Source organism: Lepisosteus platostomus, unplaced genomic scaffold, assembly GCF_059453375.1.
Source record: "Lepisosteus platostomus isolate fLepPlt1 unplaced genomic scaffold, fLepPlt1.hap1 Scaffold_46_H1, whole genome shotgun sequence".
Lineage (NCBI taxonomy): Eukaryota > Metazoa > Chordata > Actinopteri > Semionotiformes > Lepisosteidae > Lepisosteus > Lepisosteus platostomus.
The window spans coordinates 501407-526362 of NW_028291666.1; the positions used below are offsets into that span (position 1 = coordinate 501407).

General features: G+C 47.0%; 6 non-coding genes and 1 pseudogene across 6 annotated transcripts; 5 read left to right on the forward strand and 2 right to left on the reverse strand.

Annotated features, from left to right (window-relative positions):
- Positions 1-5139: 5139 nt before the first annotated feature.
- On the reverse strand, positions 5140-5212 carry trnar-ccu (transfer RNA arginine (anticodon CCU)). Its single transcript has one exon. It is a non-coding gene; the product is annotated as a tRNA-Arg (tRNA).
- Positions 5213-6509: 1297 nt separating this feature from the next.
- LOC148633670 (U5 spliceosomal RNA) lies at positions 6510-6626 on the forward strand. Its single transcript, XR_015933920.1, has one exon. It is a non-coding gene; the product is annotated as a U5 spliceosomal RNA (small nuclear RNA).
- A 230-nt stretch (positions 6627-6856) lies between these two features.
- On the forward strand, positions 6857-6936 carry LOC148633671 (U4 spliceosomal RNA; annotated as a pseudogene).
- Positions 6937-13256: 6320 nt separating this feature from the next.
- Positions 13257-13338, forward strand: trnas-aga (transfer RNA serine (anticodon AGA)). Its single transcript has one exon. It is a non-coding gene; the product is annotated as a tRNA-Ser (tRNA).
- Positions 13339-13552: 214 nt separating this feature from the next.
- On the forward strand, positions 13553-13623 carry trnag-gcc (transfer RNA glycine (anticodon GCC)). The gene has a single exon. It is a non-coding gene; the product is annotated as a tRNA-Gly (tRNA).
- Positions 13624-14180: 557 nt separating this feature from the next.
- Positions 14181-14254, forward strand: trnai-aau (transfer RNA isoleucine (anticodon AAU)). Its single transcript has one exon. It is a non-coding gene; the product is annotated as a tRNA-Ile (tRNA).
- A 211-nt stretch (positions 14255-14465) lies between these two features.
- On the reverse strand, positions 14466-14584 carry LOC148633675 (5S ribosomal RNA). The gene has a single exon (XR_015933901.1). It is a non-coding gene; the product is annotated as a 5S ribosomal RNA (ribosomal RNA).
- Positions 14585-24956: the final 10372 nt, after the last annotated feature.

Here is a 24956-nt window from a genome sequence, read left to right on the forward strand (position 1 = left end):
ACGTGTTGACTTACTGATCGGAATAATTGAAAAGTTCGGGTCATAGCCGATGCAGTGCGTGCTAATAAGAACAACAGCAACGCTGAGCTCTCAGCACCGTACTGAGCCCAGGTGTTTTTCTAAAGCTGTCAGGTGCAGTTCATTTACAGTACGCCCCCTGTCTCAACGGTAGGACGGAGTCAAATACTGCCTCGACACGCAACAGCATTATAATAAACCGCAGGACTTGAGGGCTGTTCTCTTTGAATGTTCCAAGTCATTCGTAAGAGCGTAGGTCAAGGGCCATTCGGGCATCTCCTGTAACTCGAGTAAAAATGCTATTCAAAGTGCAGTGACTGAAATCGTCATCCACATGTCTCCGTTGTTGATTTCTTTCTGTCTAAGAAAGTTCTATTTTCATGTCCGAACGGGGAGACTTTATCATTCCAACTTGAAGCCACCCTTAAGTACTCTGAGGTGTGTGTCTGCTTACACGTATGGCGTAAAAGGTTTCTTAAACGGAGAGCGAACTTGAAAAAAGTTGCCGCCGCCGCCTTGCACTCCTTGTTCGATTGTAGCAAGAAGCCAACAGCTGGCGTACTTACTGTAATCGTGGCCGAGTGGTTAAGGCAACACACTTAAAATCTGTTTGGGTCTCCCTGCGCAGGTTCAAATCCTTTGCATTTGCTCTCGTGCGTGCATGAAAAAGGACCAGCGCTGTTTTGTTTTCGCTGGGACCTTTAACACTCTAAATCGCCTATACCCGCAGCCTGTGAAATCGATTCTTCAGCACCCACGAGTGACGCTTTGCAGCTGGACGCAGATAACGATGCTTTTCTGCAACGAGCTTTCCAGCTGAATTTTCTCGGCAGCTCCGTACTGAACCTGTTCTCCATTGCAACATAGCGGAGGCTCGTCACGTCTATAGCAAGGCTGTGTAGGACCGCATACGCCACAGTGACTTGTACACAGACCACATGAAAGGCAAGCAAAATACACTTTTAAAATTCCAAAGACTCACAAGGTCAGAGGAACAGCGATGACCTGAACAGATCTGTTACAGAAGTCTAGGTTGACCTTTTTAGAGCTGTAATTGCATTTTTGTTTAATAGAAGATCAAATCTACTCGCATGTACCAGCACCTTACAGTTTATTGATGTTTATTCTATTTAAGTAATAAGATTGCTAACGATGTTGGACTTTAGCCGGTGTTTTTTAGAACAAATTGCTTACTCTTCTGTAAGGAATATGCAGTACGTGCCTTTGTTAGTCATTGCTCACCATACCTGTAACTTTCTTATCTAACTCACTTCCTCAAATGGTGAAGGTCCACAAACATAAATGAAAAAAACCCAAATCCAAGTGTCTGTAAAAGCGCGGTGCTCCGCTGGCGCTGTTCCCTAGTGGCTTAAAGTGCCTGCCTAGTAAGCAGGCGATCCCTGGTCTGAATACCAGCGGTGCCTCTCTCCGTGTCTTGTTGTGCCGAATGTCTCATTTCAGACAAACATGTACAGCTTGGTTCAGTTTAATGCAAGAATTCATTTCCTTTCTGGAATAACTTGTTTTTGAAGAAATCCATACAGCTTGTGAAAGATGAAATCCATTTCTTGGTTGTCAGTGGAAAAAGATTGCCGGCTGCAAGAAGCGCAAGTGATTGTTTTCTTTGACCATAAACCTGCAAATGTAGGGCGCACAAAAGACTGTCAGACTCTGTGGTGCTGAAAAGTTGGTGGTTCAAGCCCCTCCAGTATGCGTGTCTCAGTTTTTCCAATGTAAACATCATCACCATCGCTAAAGAAGATGGCACAGAAGACTCCACAGCCGAAACGTTGTGCTTCTTTTCTTCTCTTTTCAGCATGGAGTAAACCTTTGCTTTATCCTTTGCAGCCTACGCATGCTGACACAGCTACCTTTCTCTTAACGCGCCTCAATCATTATTCACCAAAACCATCAGCAGAATGTGTCGCCTTTGTGGTGATGTCACTCCTCTGCTTCACAAATGTCCTTAGTGACGGGCCATTTCTTTCTGCCATTTTTCCGGAGCAGTTATTGATTGCTCCATCATTTCCCTCTTACTTTCCATCACTAGATTGAAAAGAAAAACAGAAACAGGCTGACAGGACGACAATCAAATTGCAAAAACTCATCAAAGCACTCGATAGAGTATTTGAATCCACAAGTAGCTACGAGCAACTTTGTCCTGGCTTGCATGAAAGTCGGAAAATGTCAAAAAGAAAAAGATGGTGGCTTTTTCATATTCGTTCTTTTATTTTTAGTTCGTTGCTTCTTCTGTCCATTGTCCTCCTGCCTGGCTCTTGACCTGTGACTGTTTGAACGCACACAGTAGACTTTCATGCAGGGGATTTGTCCTGAGCCTCTGTGAAAGACCCACCCACCCCCATAAATAACTGCTCTAGAAACACATGAATGCAAAACTAAACCACAGCTTAAAGAGGAGCTTGTCATGACCGCCAGGCAGTTAAGACCAACTCTTAAGCAATCTAAACAGCACCAGCAGCGGGTGATTATTAACAAACGCCGCCGCACGAGTTAACCCACCTGCACACACTCCACCGTGCGGTACGCAGTGCTATTTTTACCATCTTTACCTGCTTCCCGCTGGTATTGAGTCTACTCCTTGAGAGCTCTACCTGGCGTTTTTTCCATTACCTCGTTTATTCTGGATATTGGACTCCCCTTCTGCCTTTTTGACTTTGGACCTCGCCTCTCACCTTGGACTGTTTGCCACCAGTGTTCTCCCTGGATTACGACTTACCTTACGCCTCTTGACCATGAAACAAAGCAAAGCAGAGCAAAACAAAATGAACAAACGAAAACCCTCACGTCCCGCACTTGCATATAACGCCGTTATGTGCCCAAGCGGTATTGTACGTCATCCTAGCACTGCACCCCGGGGCGTACGGTATATGGGAACGAGCACACGCCACGAATCATCTCGAATCACTCCCTACAGCTGTAAGGCACCTTGAAGCGTGCACCCCCAACATTCTTCTTTGCGCATCTGTGTAAGGTAAACTCTTGAGGAAACTCTGAACCAGCTCTAAGGAAACTAATCCGATTAGACGTTACTTTGACTCATCCTTTAAGGGACCCTTGTTAATTGGAGAAATCAATGATTTCGAATGAATTCTGTATGCGTTAAAAGACAGCTATACACAGAAAACATGCAGGACACTTCTCATGATGTTTCCCAAGCCGAAACACAGTGCGTTTTTCCAAGCCATCTGACAAAGCCCGCCCACTGAAAACTGCAGCAAATCGTGTAAAGACGTTCAACTTTGTAACTACTGCACACACAGGAAGCAGAATAAATTCCTCTTTTCAAACTGTCAAAGGTTTGCTTTGCGAACACTGCAGGACATCGCACAATCTCTTTTGAACGGGGACAAACGATTTCTTATGGGGCACAGTAAGTACAGATGTTTAAAAAGCTCCACTCATGCCGACGATGCAGCATGAAGAAGCGCAACCAAACGTTTGCATTCCTAGCAAATTCCTTTTATTTTTTGATAAATAAAGACAGTCTTGTTTAACAAACAACACACAACATTTTACATTGTCAATTCAATTCAAATCAATGTATTTCTATATAGCGCCTTTCACAACAAGGTTGTCCCAAGGCACTTAACAATGCAAGTTGTTAAGAGCCTTGTGTCTAATATGCCGCCTAGGTTACGTGCTGTCTCTTTGAGGCAAATGTTTAAATCCTCTGAGTTAAGTGCTGAAGTTATAGTAGTCCTATCAGTATTGTTGCCTCCGATCAACAGATCCTCATTTTTCTCAGAGTTGAGTAACAAAAAGTTTTCACACATCCAAGTATTTCCTTCCTTAATGCATTTAACTAAACTGATAATAGAAGAGTTGTCGTTTGGTGTAAACAAAATGTTTATTTGAGTGTCATCAGCATATGAATGAAAGTTCATATTATTTTTTCATATTATCCTACCTAGCAGCAGCATGTAGAGAGAGAGAGCAATATTGGTCCCAGCACTGATCTTCTGGTACCCCAAATTGAACTGGTGACATTGATGAAGCAGTACAATTATTAGATATTTGAACATAATGAAAACGATGAGTTAAATGTGAAGTAAACCACTGAAGGACGGTTCCAGATAAGCCAACCTCAAACTCAAGCCTGTGTAACAAAACAGAGAGGTCAACCGTGTCAAAGGCAGCTCTAAGATCTAGAAGCACAAGCACTGTTGCATTCCCCGCATCAGTAGCTAAGAGAATATCATTTACGACTCTTGTTAATGCAGTTTCAGAAACCAGACTGAAATTTCTCAAGTATATTATTTGAATCCAGATACGATTGACGTTGGGCAACAACTATTCTCCCAAGACTTTTAGATTGAAATGGGACCTTTGAGACAGGCCTGTAGTTGTTAAGAACTTGTGGATCCAAATTTGACTTCTTAAGGAGCGGTCTAACAACCGCTACCTTAAATTGATCAGGTACAACGCCTGACGCAAGCGATGCATTCATCATACTAATTATAGGTCCTGCCAGTCCTTCGAGGGAATCTTTGACTAGCTGAGTGGGGATGGGATCTAGCGAACAGGTGGTTGACTTTGTCTTATGTCTGTGTTTATGAGTCCACCATAAGAAGAAATCTGAACAGGAGAACATTGAAGTGCTGTGCCGTGATCTGAAGCAGGCCGTTCAGTGCAAGACATCCCAAAAATATACATGAACTGAAACAGTTTTTCATAGAGGAATAGGCCAAAATACCTCCTAACCGCTGCTCAGGTCTGACCAGCCGCTACAGAAAGTGGGGGTTGAGGTTTTTGTCATAAAGGAGGTTCCACTAGCTCCTTAATATAAGGGTTCACGTACTTTTTCCATCAATGACCTTGATTGTTTAAACCATTTGGTCAATAAAGAAACAGCAATGTCAAATGTTGGGCGTGTGTTGTTTGTTAAATCAGACTCTCTTTATTAATTATTATGACTTAGATAAAGATAAGATCACATGTTAGGAGCCATTCATGCAGAAATCCACATCATTCCAAAGGGCTGTTTACAAAAGTTTTTCTCCCAACTGTATGTGAGAGAAAAGCAGAGACGCTCACTGAGTAAGGTGGGGTTGCAGCTTCACAAATCACAAGGACATTTGTACACTCAAAAAGGGACAGGAGCACCCCAGATGGGACTCGAACCCACAATCCCTGGCTTAGGAGGCCAGTGCCTTATCCATTAGGCCACTGGGGCACACTGGGTTGGGTCAATCACGCTGATGAAGAGCCAGTTTTTTTTTTCCTTTGCTTTTTCAAAGGGATCCCCAAAATTAGGAAAGTTAGGCAGCAGAAGGTTTACTGTGACCTGAGAAGGACCGGCATCCAATCACGGTGGTACACACACACACGCTCTCACTCATCTGAGCTACACGGCTACCAAGATGATCTCAGGTGCGCCGAGCTGGTACGGAACATATTGAACTGATTGACGGCGAATTGTCTCTCAGACAGGCTTTTCACCTCTGAGCTCCCTGACTGACAGTAATCAGCTAGGTAGTGAAACAGTCAGCTGCTTCTAAGCCTTAAACAGCTGCATCTCGGCGCTTCCACAGAGAGATGATTTGAAAGCCAAACATCGCCCATTGGGAACACCTTACTATCACTAGTTTAAGAGACTCTTAAGGTCTTGCAGAGGTGCCTGTCTAATAGCATGCGCTTTGCAAGCTATAGGTGTTTAGGCTGAGGCAGAATGCCTGTTAACAAAATGTTTTTCTAAAGGGGCCTCGCACTCTTTTCCAAGCAATGGTCACCATCCCCACCGAGTGTCACAATGTAGTCATGTCCTAGGACATCACCTGTTAGTCTCCATTTGTCTGCCACCAACACTTTAGGTTACGGGGTCACAACCGCACCCCGGAGACCAGAGGAGCCGTTGGCGTTCTGGCGGCGCAGATTGGGCTGAAGGTGGGGCGCTTGAATCTCGCTGTTGGAGGCCGTCTGAAACTGACCCAAGCCTTTCCCTTGAATTAAATGTAAATAAGAAATGAACCCCAGATGCACATGGAATCAATCACGTGTTTCCTTTGAGCAGTTTCAGAGACTGCTCCAGAGTTTACCTTGCACAGATGCGCAAAGATTAATGATGGGGGTGCACGCTTCCAGGCGTCTTACTACTGTAGGGAGTGATTGAGACAATTCGTAGCTTGTGCTCATTTCCCTCTATTCCCCGTGTTACAGTGGTAGGATGACGTAAATTCCTGCTTCGACACGTAACGGGATTATAATCAAGTGGAGGAGCCGAGGGCTTTAGTTTTGTTTCGTTTTCCATGGCGTTCGTAAGCGCGCAAAACAAAACAAGAAAACAATCCAACTACTCCAACTACAGGCTGATCAAGGTATCTCCCCTGCCAGGTAAGCCGAGAGCCGCAGGCGATGAGCCCGGAGCTGAACGGGCCCCACTGGCTCGTTTGTAAGGCCAGGTGCATTGCCAACCACGACCGGCAGGGCAGAGGCCTTGAAGGCGGCCTGGGCTCCTGCAGCTGTCCAGCCACGCACTCTGGTTTCTCTTCATCTCGTACAAATCTTTTGCCTTTTACTAAAGATTTCCAAGTAAAGGAGCATGAATGAGTTCCATACAATTTTTGTGCTTCCCTGCCTTCGGGTGGGGCGCAGCTGGGCTGGTCAAAGAGAGAAAACAAAACCGCTCACAATCGCTCTTATTACGGCGACTGTGGCCATCTGCTCTGCGAGTCCTCGGTCTCCGCCTGTCTGATTGGCGCTCTTTCCTCTGGGAGGCGGGAAGTGTCCGGCCGCAAATATGAAGCGTTACAGCAACGACATGCCATGAGACGATTGATAACGATTTCCATAGGATCCCCGCGGTTGCCTGGCAACCGTCAGCTTTGTGCAGTGGCAGTATCGTAGCCTGTGAGGTTTAGCCGAGGCACGATTATTGCTAGTTGAAAACTTTTCTCGTCAGAGCGTGACATAGTCTTGCAGGCATCGTGCTGTCTAACTGCAATACTATACCGCTGGAGGAAACAGCCCGGGTTCAATGAGCCTTGGAATGTGACTAGGAAAGTGAAGCCTTTTGAAAGAGGTAATGTCGACGCTTTTTTAACAGAGCACCAAAAAAACGTCTTTTTTGAAGGACTGGGCAGTGAGCATTGTTGGTTCAGTGGTAGAATTCTCGCTTCCCATGCGGGAAGCTCTGGTTCGATTCCCAGCCAAAGCAGTGGCTTTTGCAGCGAGTGGCTCCATCACTTGCATCCCCTTGCAACTCGCAACTGAAAACCCACTGAAGCAAAACAGGTGTTAGCCAGGTCAGTACCCGGATGAGGGTGAGCTACAGGGAAAAACAAAGTTTCCAGCTGGAAGCGGTGTTAATGGTGCCGGTGGGGGGGCGCTCACCCTGAGGTCTGTGCGGGTCCCAATCCCCCAGCATAGTGACGGAGACGCTGTGTTGTAAAAGGGCGCTGTCTCTTGGATGAGATGTAAAACCGAGGTCACAGCGCTCTGTGGTCATTAAAAATGACCACCAAAACCTTTGACAAAAGCTCTTGGTAATTGATGGTCTTCAATAATGCTTCTCCTTTAGGTACATTTTAAATCAGCTGAAAAATGCTGTGAAATGGGGGGTCACTTCACGCCAGTGTAGGATTTGGGTTACAAGAACTATAAAACTGCACGAGAAAGCCCGTACACTGAATTACACGGCTTTCAATTCAAAGGAGGGCAAAAGAAATTCCCTGAGTTCGATTTTTTGCAGCACAGAGAGGATTGCTGTCGTGAGGCTGGTTAGCTCAGTTGGTTAGAGCTAATAACACCAAGGTTGTGGGTTCGAGTCCTGTACGGGCCAGGTCCTTTTCTCCTCTCTTACAAAAGCTGTTAGGTTCCTTTCCGTGGTGAGATGGGTTGTCATGCAATGCTGCTACATAGTGCCGACAGACAATTAAATGACAAAAATGAAGAGAGTTAAAGCAGCTGGAAAGGTTTTCTTACAACTTTTGAGCTGACACAGTTTTGGAAAATGTTTTCTTCACGCTGCACTGTACCACATAGGCAGCCAAGAGTCTCCAAAACAAAACAGAATTGACAGTCATATAATGTCCATTAACCCCGGTTTTAAACACAGCATCATGTCTGCCATCATAAGAATATGAGTCCAAAATTTTAGAATATAGTCAGAATGTCTTCTAACCTTACCTGTGGTGTCTTTAATCCCTATTGCTCAATGCATGGTGTACGTACTGCATACATGTGTCTTGAGAATGAGGAATGGGCCCCTAAGACATTTACCTGTTTCACAAATGATCGTATTTTACTAGAGATTCTGTTTGGGATTCAGATGTGCATTCGGACAGCAATTCCTTTCAAGAAATGATACGTTCTGGATGAGGTCAAAGGTGCTGGAACACTGTATTTAGGATGTGTTTGCAGTGATTGTGTCTCCTGCTTCAACGCAGTGATATATAGATGTGCTCCTGTAATTTATTGGTACATGCCCAGGGCAGTAAGTAGTCTGAGGATTTATTTCCAGACGGCATAGAGCAGTGAAACAGTGAAGTAGTGCAGCACACTGGATCATTATATTATTAGAATCTATTCTACCTAAATTATTACATTATACACAACTTGAGCTCTCAGCACCGTACTGAGCCCAGGTGTTTTTCTAAAGCTGTCAGGTGCAGTTCATTTACATGAAGGAAATCTCTTACTGGGTACGATTACAATGCAGTAAGTAGCACAGGCTACTTAGGGAGTAGGCTGATGTGTTTAAAAACAACCAGCGCCAGGCAGGAGTCAAACCTCCAAACTCCTAATCCATAGTCAGACACATTATCCATTGCACCACTGGCCCTGGTGTAACACTGCAGGACTGTAACCCAGTGAGCTTAGCACTGCAACTAGTAAAATATTACCCCCGGTCCATTCTTTTCCAAAAGTGAGAAACACCTGTTTTCTACATTTTGTCTGTTTTAAAACCATATCTCTTTAAACCAAACCAAGAGTTTGTCTTTTGCACTGATATTCTGATTCATTTCGATTTCAAAGAAAAAAAAAACATTACCTTCCAAAGCATCATAAAATTGTCCCTTCCTCCAGACTCTACTTCTCTCTTGTAGTAGTACAGCAGACCTTTCCAGGTGAGCAGATCACAGAGTCCGAAATGAGCTTCCTCCATCAAGCAAAGTACCTGAACATGACTCTGTCATCATAAAAGCGCCCCTGTAATAAATAAATTAAATCCGAAATCAAGAGGGCAGTTGCCTACTGAAGTTCAAGAAGTCATAAATTTTAACCTAGCAACACATTAAAGGCTGCATCTATACAAGTACGATTCTAGAAATGCTCACCAGATTACGTTTTAAGAAAGAACTGCGCCTCCGGTTCCGCCGAGATCTTAACTCGGATGGCAGGATTCAGAGTCTGGAGTGTGGAATGATGGCGCATGGAGGGTCCACATACTGTGGATCCCTCAGTGATCTTCCGCGTGTTCAAACCGCCAGCGTGTGACTCCCCTGTCCCCCTGACCTCATTGCTCTGCTCTCGCCTCTCTGCAGCTGAGCCCGACTCATGGTAAAGTGGAAAAAAATATGCCCTCAACGTGAGATTTACTCTGGAGTGAGGATAGTTGTTACCTTCTTATCGTTAAAACGGATGTATGTGATGTGGCGACTAGTTTCTTCTCCATTAGCAGGCTTAAGGTTAAAGAAAAAAACATTGCTGACTTCTTTTTTTTTTGCCAGCCGTGAGCGCTGATTAGCGAGGTTTGTATTTCATGTTTTGCAAGTTGCATCCATTTTAAGAAAAACAAGTCGTTCAAGACAGGAAATGAATACTTGCATTTAATTAAGTCTAGACGTATGCGGTTGTCCATACTGACCAGTTCTGTTCGAGAACACAGAACAAAAAAAGGCACCGCTGGGATTCGGACCCAGGATTTTCTGTTTACTAGACAGGCGCTTTAACCAACTAAGCCACGGCACCCCAGGAGTGCTGTCCTTTTGCAGCCACTTGGACACACCACTCAGACACATCTGCATTCGGTGTGTGCTCCGCCTGCTCGCTGAGCAAGTTGCCACCTTTACATACAATAGCAACATCGACACCAAGAGAAAGGATGACAAATGGCTTTTATCTGGAACTTTTCATGTCCAAGGAGCTCAATGTGCTTTCTGTGTACAACAGGGCCACTGAACTCCACACTGGCCACTGAACCACAGCAGTGGCTTGCTGGCTTGACATCTCCCAAGGAAAATGTTGAAATCGCATGTGGAACAGGAAAATGACCCTCGAGTATGAGGGAAAAAAAAGAAAAAGATCAACTGGAGTGCGCCAACCCATGTCAGGACAGCCCAGTTTCGTTGATGAGTTGGCCGAGTGGTTAAGGCGATGGACTGCTAATCCGTTGTGCTCCACACACATGGGGTTGAATCCCATCCTTGTCGCTCTCCATGTCTGACACGTGTGCCTGTGCGCCTTTGGCCCTCCTGTTGTTTGCTCCGGTACTAGAGCCGTACATTTCCTAGCGGTGGCTGAACATGGTATAGTAGGCTAATGTCAGTATCGAGCAGTGACAGTAACAGTATTTACGTGCCGCTGCTCCCAAGTGGCTCTGGTTTGAGACTGTGTTTTCACTTACTTGCAACGCAAACGGAGAAAGCGATTTTTGACAGTCTCTCGAGAGACTGCGCTAGGTGTTTAGGGATAGACTTTGTCAGTTCCCCCTGGGATGATGGCCTCTCAATTAGTTTGTGATTCCTCTAGACGTTTATACACTAGAAGCCTGCTTCATGGCTTAAATCCAAGCTAAGGAAACGAGTTAGAGGTCTGATGCAGAACTGCGAATTCAATGAACGGGAACACTACAGTACATTGCACTGTGTGTGTTAGGAAAGCTGCCCCCTTCTGTCCCTTGTCGACCGAACAGAGGACTGTAAAGGATACCGCCAAGAAACTTTAGGATGCTGGTTGGAATCCAGCTCCAAAGAAGCCCCTTTGGGTGTTATGTCATCAAAAAGTAAGAACAGCGAATCTCCCTTTAATCAAAAGCGCAACAGAACTGTTTTCCGTGGAGGAGGTTTCAGACCCGTAGACCTGTTTTATTCGTAGGGCAGGGCGCATTCCCAAACGCGAATCTCATGTTTTAGAAATGCTTTGGGCGGCGTGAAGTGAAAATAAGAAATGGGCTCCAGATGCACATGGAAGCAATCAAGTGTTTCATCCGAGCTGTTTCAAAGACTGCTCAAGAGCTTTCCTTTCACAGAGGCGCAACGATTAATGATGGGGGTGCACCCTTCAATGCGCCTTATGACTCTAGGGCGTGATTGAGACGTACGTAGCGTGTGCTCATTTCCCTCTATTCCCCGTGTTGCAGTGGTAGGATGACGTAAATTCCTGCTTCGACACGTAACGGCATTATAATCAAGTGTAGGAGCTGAGGGCTTTAGTTTTGTTTCGTTTTCCATGGCGTTCGTAAGCGCGCAAATCAAAGGCAATTCCTGCGTCTAACAGGAATGTAAATGCTTTGGAAAGTGCAGTGTGATGCAGCTTGTAAAATCCTTGTCCACATTTGTGGTTTGTTGATGTTTTTTCTGTCTGCCAAAGTTGCATTTTGACATCCGGACGGGGAGACTTTATCATTTGAACGTGAAGCCAGCCTTAAACCCTCTGAGGCGTGTCTGTCTGCCGGCATGTATCTTGCGAAAGGTATTTTGTTTTTAACGGAGAGCGACTTTAAAAAAGTTTCCGCAGCCACCTCGCACTCCGTGTTAGATTATAGGAGGAATGCGGTGGCGGTGAGCTCGCTGTAGTCGTGGTCGAGTAGTTAAGGCGATGGACTTGAAATCCTATGGGGACTCCCCGCTCAGGTTCGAATCCTGCCGACTACGGCGTCTGCCACATGTCGCCTTGTGCCTGTGCGGCAAAGGCGAAGTGCTGCTTCTCCTTTCCTGGTACTATAAAAATGCTACATCGCTTGGTCCTGCTTCCATGGAAAGCAGTTCTTCAGGTAATTCTACTCTCTTACCAAAGCTGTTAGGTGCCTTTCCGTGATGAGATGGGTTGTCATGCAACGCTGCCACATAGTGCCGACAGACAAGAGTGTTGCGGGAGAAGAGAAAAGTGTTTGAAGTTTTAAGAGTGTCTTAGGTGGAGCCAAAATCAAGTGTCACAAATGCAAGTGGTTGGATTTCCAATGTTTAATATGGTAAAAATAAGCGGAAGTTATCTGCCGGTCCGGCACAGTCTGCCATGCTTTTGTCATATACTGTAAAGTGGTGTCGAACTGGGTGTCGAACTGGAGCCTCACCATTTGCATATGTGAGGCTCCAGTTATACATCGAGTGTCACATTAAATGACAATAATGAAGAGAGTTAAAGCAGCTGGAGAGGTTTTCTTACAACTTTTGAGCTGACACAGTTTTGGAAAATGTTTCCTTCACGCTGGCTGCACTGAACAACACAGGCAGCCAAGAGTCTCCAAAACAAAACAGAATGGACAGTTAGGAGAAAATTCCCACTCGTCCTGAAGTTCCCAAAATCCAGCACTGAGCGTAAACAAAGTGTCTAAGTAGCGTGGGAATGCTAACCCTAAACCTAGCTGGAGTTTGAGCAATCCAGCACTGAGCGTAAAAAGATGAGTCAAAGTAACGTCTAATCGGATTAGTTTCCTTAGAGCTGGTTCAGAGTTTGCTCAAGAGTTTACCTTTCACAGATGCGCAAAGAAGAATGTTGGGGGTGCACGCTTCAAGGTGCCTTACAGCTGTAGGGAGTGATTCGAGACGATTCGTGGCGTGTGCTCGTTCCCATATACCGTACGCCCCGGGCTGCAGTGCTAGGATGACATACAATACCGCTTGGGCACGTAATGGCCTTATATGCAAGTGTGGGACGTGAGGGTTTTCGTTTGTTCGTTTTGTTTTGCTCTGCTTTGCTTTGTTTTGCTTTCCATCGCGTTGGTAAGAGCGTAAATAAAAAGGCGATTCCTGCGTCTACCACTAATGTAAGAGCTATTTCAAGTGCGACGTGGTGCGGCTTTTCAAATGCTTGTGGGCATTTCTCTGTTGTTGATTCTTTTTTTGTGTGTAACAAAGTGGCATTTTCATGTCCGGACGGGGAGACTTTATCATTCCGACATGAAGCCACCCTTAAGTCCTCTGAGGCGTGTCTGTCTGCAAGGCTTGTATTTTGGAAATGTTTTTTTGAAACGGAGAACGACTTTGAAATAGGCTTCCGCCGGCGCCTCTTGATCCAGGTAAGATTGTAGCAAGAACGCAGGGGCGGTGAGGCTTGGTGTAGTCGTGGCCGAGTGGTTAAGGCGATGGACTAGAAATCCATTGGGGTCTCCCCGCGCAGGTTCGAATCCTGCCGACTACGTTGTCCGCCTCCAGTCGGTGTGTTTCGGCGCAAGCAAAGAAGCGCGCCTCTTTGCTGTTCCTGGTGGTTTTAAAACGCCCAATCGCTTGTACCCGCTGCCTTGGAAATAAGTTCTTCAGCGTCCGTGAATGGCATTTTGCAGCTGGAAGCGGATGTCGACGCGGTTTGCACAGAGCACCAAAAAAGCGTCTTTTTTTGAAGGCCCAGGCACTGAGCATTGGTGGTTCAGTGGTAGAATTCTCGCCTGCCACGCGGGAGGCTCGGGTTCGATTCCCGGCCAATGCAGTGGCTTTTGCAGCAAGCGGCTCCATCACTTGCATCCCCTTGCAACTCGCAACTGAAAACCCACTGAAGCTAAGCAGGTGTGAGCCAGGTCAGTACCCGGATGAGGGTGAGCTACAGGGAAAAACAAAGCTTCCAGCTGGAAGCGGTGTTAATGGTGCCGGCGGGGGGGCGCTCACCCTGAGGTCTGTGCGGGTCCCAATGCCCCAGTATAGTGACGGAGATGCTGTGTTGTAAAAGGGCGCTGACTTTTGGATGAGATGTAAAACCGAGGTCACAGCGCTCTGTGGTCATTCAAAATGACCACCAAAACCTTTGACAAAAGCTCTTGGTAATTGATGGTCTTCAATAATGCTTCTCCTTTAGGTACATTTTAAATCAGCTGAAAAATGCTGTGAAATGGGGGGGCACTTCAGGCCAATGCAGGATTTGGGTTACAAGAACCATGAAACTGCACGAGAAAGCCCGTACACTGAATTACACGGCTTTCTATTCAAAGGAGGGCAAAAGAAATTCCCTGAGTTTGATTTTTTGCAGCACAGAGAGGAGTATTGTCGTGAGGCCGGTTAGCTCAGTTGGTTAGAGCGTGGTGCTAATAACGCCAAGGTCACGGGTTCAAGCCCCGTACGGGCCAGAAGATTATCAACTCATCTTCATTTGCAGATTTAGAGGCAGCTTCGATATTCGTTTTACAGACTGGTTTTTTTTTTTTAATATGGGTCACACACATGCCACAGCAACAAAACATCTCTAGAGATGAGGCTATAGATCACCTTTCCATCCTGCAGGTTTTCCTCCCAAAGCCTACGGCACCAACGGCGACCCCTGCTGGCCGGGAGAGCAAAAGCTTACAGCACCTGGTATTCCCAGGCGGACTCCCATCCAAGTACTAACCAGGCCCGACCCTGCTTAGCTTCCGAGATCAGACGAGATCAGGCTTGTTCAGGGTGGTGTGGCCGTAAGCGAAAGCCCCGGCGCCTGACTCGCTACTTGAAGCTGTGTGTGGCGGGGGCTCCGTGCCCCCCGAGCGGGACTGAAGGATCGTTCGTGTGCAACTCTTTGGAAAGGAGCTGCTTTCCAAATCGCATTGCGTGCCTGGATGTTGGCGAATGCGCTCCCTTGTGTTGGCTCGTCCCGCACTGGAGGAGGACAAACAATCTGCACGGAGGAGCACCAGGCAAGTCTTCACCAGACAAAAACCTCCAGTGCACAGCACTCTGGAAACATTTCGGGGCTTTCGCGTGTTTATTTCAGCACGTAAAGCGCACCGGTCCAACACGTCGGCCGGGCGCGCGGCGCCTCCGCCCTCTTGTGGCCTTGCGCCGTCAGAGCAAGAGGCTCCTTCTCGCTGCCCTTCCGCTGTGTTGCAGGGCCCCGAGAGGGAACCCGGAGCGCGCACTTTGTGGGGGGCGGGGGACCGCGTTCGCGCTCTTCCCCCGGTCTCTTGCGCGAGTACTAAATCTCACGGACAGGGGGGCCTCGTCATTGATTGTTACAGGTGAGACGGGGATTAGGAGGAGACCCCGACTGATGGGTAAAGGGGAGCACTAACACCAGAGGGACACCCCCGGCGTCTCTTTTTGAGAGACACCCTGGGGTTTCCTAATGACCAAGGAGGGTCGGGACCTCGGTTTGACGCCTCCCCCGAAGGACGGCGCCTGTTTGTGCAGCAGAGTGTCGCCATCAGGAGGCTGGGGCGTAAGAGAGCCACACAGCCCGCAGGGTGAACGCTCCCTACTGGTCCCAGTCACACCTCTTGCAGGAGCAGCAGCAACCGGAGCTTTTCCGGGGTGGAATCTCCCATCCGGGTGCCGGCCAGGCTCACACCTGCTGGGCTGCCCCGGGGGTGAGCCCAGTCGAGAGTCGCAGGGCCAGATCTAGTCACCGGGGAGAAACGATACAAGTGAAGGATTGCTCGGCTCTTGGCACTTGAAAAGACCGACAAATGTCTCGTTCCCGCCGGAGCTGAATGTACCCGCATGTGTGGTGTCGTCTTCTTCCCCCGCCCCGCTGTGTTTGCTGTATTGTCTCTGAAGCCGCCCCCCCCGAGACGAGACGGGCTGTTCCTGTGCCCCAATTAACACTTTACAGGTGCCATTCCCCGGCATTGTGGCCATTGTCGGTGCTCACACGCGATAAGATAAGGCGGAGGAGAGCAGGGCATGCCCAGCGGCAGACATTCAAGGAGGGGGCAGTGCGAGGTGAGGTGAGGTGCGACACGCCGGAGCCCCGACGCAGCTAATGCGGAGCACTTGTTGGACTGGCATCGAAAGGACGTGTGCGCACGGAGCGAGCCTTCCCTGCGGCTCGCTCCGTACCCTAAAGGTACCAAAAGTCCACTAGTATAAGCATTAAGTCACTGTCACTGTCACCCCTGTTACAATGTGATTGCTACATATCTTCATTTCTTTGGTTTTTATCCAGTGTGTTGAAGTATTTCACAACACTACCTGTAGCCCGTCTGGAAATAAATCCTCATTCTGATTATTGACCTGGGCATGTACCAATAAATCACTGAGCATATATATATATCACTGTGTTGAAGCTAGAGACCTTTATGTAATATTATGATGCTAAAATGTCATTTTCACATATATTAATGTAATAAATGATTGCTTATGCTTTATAAACAAATCTAATAAAAATAAAAGCTTACGTTTTGTATTTATCTTGTACCATAGAACATGATTTTCTTTGTATTTCAAGCCCATAAAGTGTCCAAATGACACACTACATGATATAAGGAAGATTATCACATGCATATCGGTATTATCTTTCTTATGAAAATGCATTCCTTTCATTACCTTTTACTTTTTAAAATGAACTCAAATTGTGTATAATGTAATAATTTAAGTAGAATAGATTCTAATAATATAATGAACCAGTGTGTTGCACTACTTCACTGCTTCACTGCTCTATGCCGTCTGGAAATAAATCCTCAGACTGCTTACTGCCCTGGGCTTGTACCAATAAATTACAGGAGCACATCTATATATCACTGCGTTGAAGCAGGAGACACACAATCACTGCAAACACATCCTAAATACAGTGTTCCAGCACCTTTGACCCCATCCAGAACGTATCATTTCTTGAAAGGGATTGCTGTCCGAATGCACATCTGAATCCCAAACAGAATCTCTAGTAAAATACGATCATTTGTGAAACAGGTAAATGACCGTCTCAGGGGCCCATTCCTCATTCTCAAGACACATCTATGCAGTACGTACACCATGCATTGAGCAATAGGGATTAAAGACACCACAGGTAAGGTTAGAAGTCATTCTGACTATATTCTAAAATACTGGACTCATATTCTTATGATGGCAGTCACTTATGATAGTGACAGAGACGCTGTGTTGCAAAAGGGCGCTGTCTTTAGGATGAAATGTAAAACAGAGGTCACAGCGAGCTGAAAAACACGTTTTGAAAAGTGTGCTTTTCCTGCCCCAGAAGTTAAATGGGGGTGACCAAAGTTGCCCAAACGTGTTTATTTCTGCTGAAAAACCCGTTTTGACAACTTCTGCACAGTGGGGTTAAGGGCTGACTCAGTGGGCTCTAATGAGCCAGGCAGTTACATTGGGATTCCAAGGTTTGAAAAAACACGTTTATTTCGAGCTGAAAAACAAGTTTTGAAAAGTGTGCTTTTCCTGCCCCAGAAGTTAATTGGGGGTGCCCAAACAAGTTTATTTCTCTGTCACTATACTGGGGCATTGGGACCCGCACAGACCTCAGGGTGAATGCCCCCCCGCCGGCACCATTAACACCGCTTCCAGCTGGAAGCTTTGTTTTTCCCTGTAGCTCACCCTTATCCGGGTACTGACCTGGCTCACACCTGCTTAGCTTCAGTGGGTTTTCAGTTGCGAGTTCCAAGGGGATGCAAGTGATGGAGCCGCTCGCTGCAAAAGCCGCTGTATTGGCCGGGAATCGAACCCAATCCTCCCGCGTGGCAGGCGAGAATTCTACCACTGAACCACCAATGCTCAGTGCCTGGGCCTTCAAAAAAGACGCTTTTTTGGTGCTCTGTGCAAAACGCGTCGACATCTGCAAAATGCCATTCGCGGACACTGAAGAACTTATTTCCAAGGCAGCGGGTACAAGCGATTGGGCGTTTTAAAACCACCAGGAACAGCAAAGAGGCGCGCTTCTTTGCTTCTGCCGAAACACACCGACTGAAGGCGGACAACGTAGTCGGCAGGATTGGAACCTGTGCTGGGAGACCCCAATGGATTTCTGGTCCATCGCCTTAACCACTCAGCCACGACTACAGCAAGCCCCACCGCCGCTGCGTTCTTGCTACAATCTTACCTGGATCGCGAGGCGCCGGCGGAAGCCTATTTCAAAGTCGTTCTCCCTTTCAAAAAAACATTTCCAAAATACAAGCCTTGCAGACAGACACGCCTCAGAGGACTTAAGGGTGGCTTCATGTCGGAATGATAAAGTCTCCCCGTCCGGACATGAAAATGCCACTTTGTTACACACAAAAAAAGAATCAACAACAGAGAAATGCCCACAAGCATTTGAAAAGCCGCACCACGTCGCACTTGAAATAGCTCTTACATTAGTGGTAGACGCAGGAATCGCCTTTTTATTTACGCTCTTACCAACGCGATGGAAAGCAAAACAAAGCAAAGCAGAGCAAAACAAAACGAACAAACGAAAACCCTCACGTCCCGCACTTGCATATAACGCCGTTACGAGCCCAAGCGGTATTGTACGTCATCCTAGCACTGCACCCCGGGGCGTACGGTATATGGGAACGAGCACACGCCACGAATCGTCTCGAATCACTCCCTACAGCTGTAAGGCACCTTGAAGCGTGCACCCCCAACATTCTTCTTTGCGCATCTGTGAAAGGTAAACTCTTGAGCAAACTCAGAACCAGCTCTAAGGAAACTAATCCGATTAGACGTTACTTTGACTCATCTTTTTACGCTCAGTGCTGGATTGCTCAAACTCCAGCTAGGGTTAGGGTTAGCATTCCCACGCTACTTAGACACTTTGTTTACGCTCAGTGCTGGATTTTGGGAACTTCAGGACGAGTGGGAATTTTCTCCTATCTGTCAATTCTGTATTGTTTTGGAGACTCTTGGCTGCCTATGTTGTACAGTGCAGCGTGAAGGAAACATTTTCCAAAACTGTCAGCTCAAAAGTTGTAAGAAAACCTCTCCAGCTGCTTTAACTCTTCATTTTCGTCATTTAATGTGACACTCGATGTATAACTGGAGCCTCACATATGCAAATGGTGAGGCTCCAGTTCGACACCCAGTTCGACACCACTTTACAGTATATGACTGTAGTGATTCATAGCCGGTTCAGGGACGCCAAATATGTAATCATAGTGGCTCTCTGAAGGCACCAGTTCTGTAGGGTTTGGGCATTTACTGAGACAATTATTAATTGTAGCAGTAAATCACAAAGTTGATTCTTTTGATGGCTTTAGAATCCAACCATGCGACATAACTCAAACAACGCGCTCACACAGGTACTAATACACGAGGATACATTTATTAATACATAGAATATGCCTTAAACTAACAGATCTTATCGAGAGGGTTATCAGAATACAAAAGATATATATATTCAATCAGTTACGAAGTGTTACATATATCAAGAGGACATACGTTCAGTATATCATTCATTAAGACCGTTTCATAAATGAACTTGGTTATAACTTCTACATTAGATACTCGAAACAAGTACATAACTCTTAGGAATTAAATTTATATCAACTGGTTGGGATAACAATTGAATTCTCGAGCTGTAATGCATTGAAGTTGAATACTCATCCAATCTCTGGGGATTCAGATCTCCTGCGGGCACAAAGAAACAGTTGCAGGCTGTTGCTGTCCAATCCGCGCTCTCTGGCTCGGTGCCAGGCTGTGCTGTGCGGCTTGCGACGGTGCGCTGCTGATGCTCACTGACCGGCTAGTTAGTGTTGGCTTTAACTAGCAAAGTTTGTGCACAGGAGAAAAGATGACTGTGGGTCCCAGCAAGTCAGGAAGAGGACCAGTTCGTTTATGATGAAGAGCTAGTTCTGAATAGTGATTCAGCTGTCCACAGTTCCGACCTGTTCACGAGGCCTGCTGCTGGTTACTCTCTGGCAACCTCCACTCTAGACTCTTAGAACAAAGGAAAGTTCTGGCACTCGGACACACTGGCCGTTCCGTGGTTGTCCGGGCTGAGTCTCAGGATGGTCAGGAGGCGCGCTGCGAGAATGTCCTGCCCTTGGGAGCCTTCTTCTCCTGGGCCGTCCTGCCCTGGAATTCTCACAGAATCTTGTTGAATCTGAATCTGAATCTGAATCTTGTCTGAATCTCCCTTTCTGAATCTCCCAGGCTCTCTGTGTTGCCTGTTTTTACCTGGAGGAACTTCAGCTCATTGATTGGTTGAAAGTTCCATGGGCATCAGAGTCCCACGTGGGTTACTCGGCCCTACCAGTCCCTGATTGGTTGATCAAGGTGAGATATGAGTCACTTAGTCCTGACACTTAGGAATGCAATCCAGATGTCCAACTCGCACTCCCTAGACAGATAGGCACCAATGGATGACCATTGATCATGATAGCCAGGCTTAGCTAAGTGCATCCCCCTTTGGGAGCTGTCCTTGGACCTTAAATCACCTTGCATGAATGGTTTCTCTGTGGCTGCACCACAGAGATGAACAGAGAAATGAGGCCTAATTTGGGAAAGCTCAGAAACACTTAATTCTGCCTTATTATTAAGCCTCGCCGCTACATATCCCCCCTTTTTGAAGGCCACGAGGTCCCGAGGCATTGTTGCCTTCAAAACAAAACAGAGTTAAGTGATGTCCCTTGCCATTAGAACATTAACCTTAAATGTCCACATTACTCCTCGAGAATTCATACCGGAACCAGCATTGGATACAAACAGGATGAATAACATCTGGAGTATGTATAAACACGGTAGGAGACACTATCTCAGTCTAGGAATTACACATCAGGAAGTTCACTGTCAATATCTGATACCTCTGTGGTAGATATTTGGGGAGAAGTCACTTCCTTTCTTTTGACATGCTACCTTTGACTCATTCATGCTACCCAGAGTACATCTTGATGTGAGACTACATCATTCAGAGTACACTGTCAGTCATGATCCAGCTACCTGGCAGTAGTGTTACAATAACACCAGTTCCTGTTCCCAGCCCCCCGATAAACCACAACACCTGTGTTGGGTATCTGCTAGGGTGATTTGGAGGTTTGTTCCATTAAAGCAAACTCAACTACCTGTACCTCTTCAGGGCTTACTGTTTCTTGGATTTCTATCCAATTCAATAGTGTGGCACCTGAAGGCATCCATGACCTCAAGTTTGGTCTTATGTTGTCTGGTTCCAGACCGTACAGAGTTAAGTTCATGCTGTACTATGGCCTCCTCGGGAACTTACAGGAAAATTATTGGTTAGATAGCTGCATTGTGGTAGCTGTATCATGCCCGTCACAAGTCATAGTGTCAGTTAAATGTGGTGTGCTGACCAGCCATTTACTTCCCACCTGCTCTTCATGGGGTTCATTAACCTCCCTCTGCTCGTTAGTAGCTTTACACCCTTCATTGGTGAATCGTTTAGACACAGCCAATGGATAGCTTTGGTAGCCATACCCATCTCAAGATTTGGAACCAAATTCAATCTTGGATTGCCTTCTGGGTGAGCTATGAACGATGAGGTTAAAGTCACATGCTCCTCTACTGAGAAGAGTGGAATCAAGTGGGTTGGGATTTGTGCCATGGTTAGACTGGCTACAGTGGCACTAAACTCCCTTAACAGGTCTTGTGTCAACATTCTGGCCTGTTGCACACAAGCATAAACCCACTGTATAACACCAACAATCATGTCCACTGTTTGGGGAATAAGGTTTAACCCTGTTGCATAGGAAGTTGCCTGTAGGGTTTTCCCTAAGCTTTCCAACTTTTGCTGCTGTCGATACAGTCTGTCACTACCCTCTGGCCTCTCTGACACCTGCCTTCTTGGGGCAGTCAGGGTGAGAGTGCCAGTAGCACACAAACCTACCAGAAAAAGCAAACGTGCAACAGTGGCGGCAGCAATCAGTCCTCCCAAAAGTCTTTTCGGGTGGCTGATCCCAGTCATCTCCTTCTGAGTGACTGTTGCCTTTCTAAGCTGGCGCAGCGTGTACATGGTGTCTTTCTCAGTATGCCCTGTGGCATCTTGGGCACCAACATCCTGGAAATCTGGGGAGATCTGACGCAGCGGCTGATGCTGCTCATCCGTTTCCAGGACATTTGCTTTTTCGATTTGTTCATGCCTGTGCTCTAGGAACCCTGCAGGGGGTGGTGCAGTGGTGGAGCATGCCTGACCCTCGGCTGAGTGGTCATCTGGAGCACCTGAGTGATCTGGGATTGTTATCCTATTCTCACTGTTCAGGTCCACCCTGCACACTTCCTGATTGAGGAATCCCTCTATCGGCATGTTTCCAATCGTTTGCTGGGGGTAGGTGTAGGACACCTGCTCGCTCCCCCCTTCCCTCGCTAGGGGTTCAGGGAGCTGCCCCAGCACTGGGATAGCTAGTTCACTGTCTTTGAACTTACTATCACTCACCAGGCCCATGTCAGTGCAGGCGGGGATTCTGACACCTCTCTTTGCGATGTCCTGCACTGGCAGGCGGGTGACTTGACCATCCAGCTCCAGTCTGGCTGAACCACTGTTGGTCAGACTCAGACTGACAGACTGAGCTGGTGGCTGTAAGAAAACCGGCTCGGCTTTCATTCCCTGTCCCTTCTGGGGGACTGGGTGTGTTGGAAACCCTGCCGTTGAGGCAGGAACAATCAGGTCAGTCTCACTCACTACCTGGTAGTCGTGAGAAATAATGTTACCTGACTGCAGGTTCCCTGGGTCAAAGCAGAGGGAATCAGCATCTGGGATCAGGTGTGTCCACAGCGCAGTAGTCTCAGCGTCCAGCTGGACCTCCTGTCTAACCTGTGAATGTTGCACCAGGGGCACCTGGCGGTGGCCCTGTGACAGCTGCTCAAGCAGATCCTCACTAATAGAGGACCTCTCAGGGCTAAGGGTGGGGGCTACATCACCAACCTGCTCTCCTGCCATCTGGATGCTTTCCACCACTGCGGGGTGGTGGTCCTGACCCCTCTTGGGTGCCAGGGTGCACAGGGAAAGCTCCTTTTCATCGCCAGGTGGGGAGATCTGCTCCTCTTTAGGGATGTAAAAGGTGTGTGCTTTACCTGGTGGATCAGGCGGCTGCTTGGAGCACCGCTCCTGTGGCAGGGAGGCTGTTGAGACCTCGGCCGGGACACGACTTCCCTGTATATTCGGGGAACAAGAAAATATTTGTATTTCTTGTCCAGAGGGAACAGAAGGAATCTCCGCATGGGCTTCTGTGTTCGGTGGGCACTGTGTGAGCACAGTCTGCCTCTTGGCCCCCCTTTCCTTCTGTACAGAAGGCTTAGGAGCCTTGACCTGTTTCCACACTTTGCCTTTCTGGTGATCCACCAAAGGTTCCTCTCTGAGTCGCATGCCCTTTTCTTTTTCTACCCGTTTGAGCTTGCCGTGTGACATCAAACACCTTTCAACCTCAGTGTCAATCAGTGCCTCACTGGGTAAGACATCTCCCATGGCAGCCTTGAGGTAAAAGCTTCTTGCTTTTCCTCTGCGTTTTACTGCCTGCTCTGTGACTTCAGGGGTGGAGTCAGCACTCGCTTGGGAGTGGCTGACCTTATCCAGGCAGGAACTCTTCCGCTCAATCAGATAGACTGAGGGAGGGAGAGGGGGCGGGTCTCCGCCTCCTCCAGTGGAGAGTATCAGCTCATTCACGCTTCCGGCAGCCTTGGGGAGCGGTTGTCCCTGTCTTAATAAAGCTTGTTCAAGCCTGGCCAGGCGGGCAGCTACTGAATCCTTTTGTTCAGCTTTTTCTAGCCCTTTCCCTCCCCCGGTGTTCTCATGGCACTTAGGACGCTGGGTGCGGTCCTGTGTGAGTGCTTTGGAACGGGGCTTAGCCAGCTCAGGAGCCTGTGCTCCTTCGAGCAGGAGGGAATTAACCCTGCTGGCTCTGACGGCGAACACAGTCGCTTTAGCAGCTTTTTGCTCAGAGCGACTTTGGACATCATACTCCCAGGCTTTCTGCACGAATCTCTTAATATCAGTCATTTTCATGGTCTGTGCATCTGTATGCATTAAGATCATCTTTCTGACTGACGGGTGGAGATTCGCAATGAATAAACCCTTGAAATGTGTGTTCTCTTCGCAACCCTCATCATTTCGCCCTGCAAAATAAGTTCGTCTAAGTCTCTCGTAATATTCGCGAGGGGACTCTGCTCTCTCGTGCTTAATGTTAAGAGCGGCGGCTATCGCAGCAGTCGGGTCAATAAACGCACTGTATTCTTCGATAAGTGCTTGACATAGCTGCTCAAAGTCATTACAGACTTCTTTCATCTGCCTAGCCATCCACTCATGTACAGCTCTGCTGGTAGTTTTCCTGACCAGAAACACTTTCTCCTGTTCTGTGGCGTTTGGCAGGTACTGCAGGTTATACCTGAGGTCCTGAATATAACTCTCGATATTATTCTCTGACACTGCCGGGTCAAATCTCTCTATGTCCTTCGCTAGCTCTCTCAGAGAATGGAGATTTATCCTTCTAGCTTCTCCGCTGACGGAGATATGGAAGAGATCGTGGTCAGACCTGTCGCTGCTAGAGAGAGTGCTTAATAGCGACTCGAACTCAGACCTTTTAGCAACCATCGTTAAACTTAAAGAGTATTACTTTTAAGTACGAAATCACAGTTTTACCACAGAAAACCACAAGATCAAGTATGCAATCAACCCGGTAGATTGCAAAAGATCACAAAACAATCAAGCACTGCTTAAAGAGCAAGGGGAACTTTTTTCCTTTCGGCTTTCAGCACACTGTATTGTCGTGTATGAAACCCGCGGCGTTTTATATTGAATTATTCCGCTTGGTTGACTCATTTCAGTCTTGCCACGCCCGTGCCAGGGACGCCAAATAAATGTAGAGAAAACCGGTTCAGGGACGCCAAATATGTAATCATAGTGGCTCTCTGAAGGCACCAGTTCTGTAGGGTTTGGGCATTTACTGAGACAATTATTAATTGTAGCAGTAAATCACAAAGTTGATTCTTTTGATGGCTTTAGAATCCAACCATGCGACATAACTCAAACAACGCGCTCACACAGGTACTAATACACGAGGATACATTTATTAATACATAGAATATGCCTTAAACTAACAGATCTTATCGAGAGGGTTATCAGAATACAAAAGATATATATATTCAATCAGTTACGAAGTGTTACATATATCAAGAGGACATACGTTCAGTATATCATTCATTAAGACC